The 2,913-nt window shown below is 35.4% G+C and overlaps 1 pseudogene; it reads left to right on the top strand.

Annotated features, from left to right (window-relative positions):
- The first annotated feature begins 1,550 nt into the window (after positions 1–1,550).
- LOC132283313 (small nucleolar RNA R71) lies at positions 1,551–1,649 on the top strand (annotated as a pseudogene).
- The last annotated feature ends 1,264 nt before the right edge of the window (positions 1,650–2,913 follow it).

Here is a 2,913-nt window from a genome sequence, read left to right as displayed (position 1 = left end):
TTTGACATATACCGAGTATGAAAGAAGGTTAACACTTGCTCCTAAGTCAAGAAGAGCCCGATTAATGATATGATCTCCAATGATGCATGAAGTGGTAGGTGAACCGGGGTCCTTAAACTTTGGAAAAGTGTTATGCTGCAAAATTGAGCTTACTTACTCGGATAAGACCACTTTCCTAGGTGCTTGGCTTTTGTTCTTCCTCTTTTGCGTGCATAAGTCTTTCAAAAACTTGGCATAAGCCGAAATTTGTTTGATTACATCCAAAAGTGAAAGATTGAATTTCACTTGCCTAAACACATCCATAATTTCATTTGTTTAGGCCTTTTGCTCGTCAATTGAAATGGATCCTTTTAAGGCATCCGGGAATAGAGCTCTTGGCTCAAAAACCTTTTCAGAAATTTTCTTTGAAGTCTCTTCAACACAAGAAGTTTTGGAATCATTTTGCAAATTTTTCTTTTCAAAATCACTTTTCAAGATATTCTCATTTGAAAGATCATGCATATGCAATGAAGCAGGAATAGGATGAGAAACGGGACAGGTGTCAACTTGTGGTTGCACCGGTTCACTCTCTTCATTGGACATACCCACTTGGTTGTCCACAATCTTCTTACTTCCCAAGGTAGTCACCACGTTGACATGCTCTATTATGTGACCTTCCGATGAGGAATGAGTATCCATAACACATTATTGTTTTTATGGGGCATTCAAAGGCATTTTCCCTTTCTCTCTAGCATTTAAAGTACTAGCTATTTGCCCTACTTGGGTTTCTGGCTTAGCAATGGATTGAGAATGAGAATGAAGCAATTGAGTGTTCGCCTCTAGAGTGCCTAAAGCGGTCAAAACTTTCTCTTCAAAAGTGGGACTTCTAGCGTTTCCTTGAGAATATGATGGTTAATTAGGAAAATGAGAATTAGAAAATTGATTTCCTTATGATTGAAATGGTCTATATCCTTGGGAACCTTGGCTTTGCATTGGAGGTGGAATATACTTCCCTTGGAAACCACCTTGGGGAGGGTTTGAGCCTTCCCCTTGGTTTCTCCAAGAGAAATTTGGGTGATTCCTCCAACTAGGATTATAGTGATTGCCATAAGGATTGTTCCCTTGATTAACAACAGTTGCATTGACTTGTTCATGATGCTCACTTTACACATGTCCATGGGGACAATTGGAAGTAGAATGTAAAACACTTGAACAAGTCATACATGTCTCATTGGATGCATGATGGGAATGGTTAGGGACGGAAGATACTTGATTTGCCGAGTTTTGGTTGATCAAGAATTGATCAAACCTTTGAGATAAGGATTTCATCTCGGTAGCTATTTCATTGGAATGGTCAACTTGATGTAAGCCAACACTCTTCCTTCCACTTGAATTCTTACCATTCTTAGAAGAAAGTTCGATGCAAAGAATTTTCACTCATGCTCTCATAAAGACGCCACACGTCATCCTCATGCCTATCAATGTAAGAGCCACCCATGGAAGCATCAACCATACCCTTGTAATTGTCCGATAAGCTCTCAAAGAAATATTAAACTAATTGCGATTTGGGCATGTCATGATGTGGACACTTCCTAAGCAATTCATTAAATCTTTCCCATGCCTCATGGAACGTTTCCCCATCCCCGTGTGAAAACTCTCGAATTGAGGTTCTCATGGCATTGGTCTTGGAAACTGGATAGTACTTCTTCCAGAACTCTTGTTGCATTTCTGCCCAAGATGTAATGACTCGGTCATTTTTCTTCCTTTTCTTTTTCTCAGATTTTAACGGATATTTTTTTTTTCTGTTGTCTTTTCCTTTTCGGGTTCGGTTTTTCATCACTTGATGTCATCTCGAGTGCTCTAGAATGATTTCTGAGACTCTTTTCCTTGGATTGACAACTTCCTTTGGGGATTGTGTCATTTCCATATTTTATTTTTCCAAAATTTTTGAAGTTGCAAGCTAGTTGCTGGAAATTTGAAGTTTTTCCTTTTTGGTCCGAAAATGAATTTTTATATGGAGTTGTGGTGCTTCAATTGCCTTGAAAATTTTACTGAAACTTCCCCCATGAGTTTTACACTAATCAAAAAATTTTTAAGATTTTAGAGCATTTCTAAATTTTTTTAAAAATCCGAAACTATCTGTTGTCCATGTTTTTATTGCAGCTGGAAAACATATTTTTAGATTATTTATTTCACTAACCTTTTGACATTGGATCATGGCTTAAATTTCCTGTTTTACACTCTTATATGTTTACTTCCAAAATAAATTAGGTTTGCCCAATTTGGATGTCAAATGAATTTTTTTATGAATTTTCAAAGTTGGAAGCTACAGGCTGAAAATGTGTTTTCTAGGAAGAATTTGTTTCAAAGTTGTGGGTCAAAACTGTTTCAATTGGGAAAATATTTTGTTAAACTAAATTGATATTATGAAATTACAGTATTTAAGCTTTCATTGGGCTTTGGATTGATTCAATTTGGGTTAGAATTGAATTTTTTTATGAATTTTACAAGTTGAAGGTAGCAAGCTGAAAAATCTGTTTTGCGGACCAAAAATTTGGGGCGATTTCATTTCTGTGGTAATTGGGATTTTCATTCCAATTGAGGTAGGGAATGTTTTAGGATTATTTGTGTGTTGTATTGTGTGTTTTCCATGATTATACAACATATATGTATGCCTTGTATCAAATCTAGAAAGTTAGTAATTTTTATTTCTTTGTATAAGATTTAAAATTTATGATGATGTATAACTTTGATTTGAATTGTAACATGCTAGGAAATTGTGCTTAGATATGTTGGTTAACATATATTAAATTTGGATCATTTGATTAAGAATTACAACTTTTATTTAATATTTATCTTTAGTGAAAGTTTAATTCACATGGTTGTATCAAGCATTAAATCAAGTTGTAATGTGGTATTTAAATAGGCCTTGGC

The sequence above is a fragment of the Cornus florida genome, unplaced genomic scaffold (genome assembly GCF_030987335.1).
Source record: "Cornus florida cultivar Cherokee Brave unplaced genomic scaffold, ASM3098733v1 CherokeeBrave_3.0.0_Hap2_Chr01, whole genome shotgun sequence".
In the NCBI taxonomy this organism is placed as follows: domain Eukaryota; kingdom Viridiplantae; phylum Streptophyta; class Magnoliopsida; order Cornales; family Cornaceae; genus Cornus; species Cornus florida.
The sequence above is the reverse complement of the archived record's forward strand: the minus strand, read 5'-3'. Positions and strand labels throughout refer to the sequence as shown.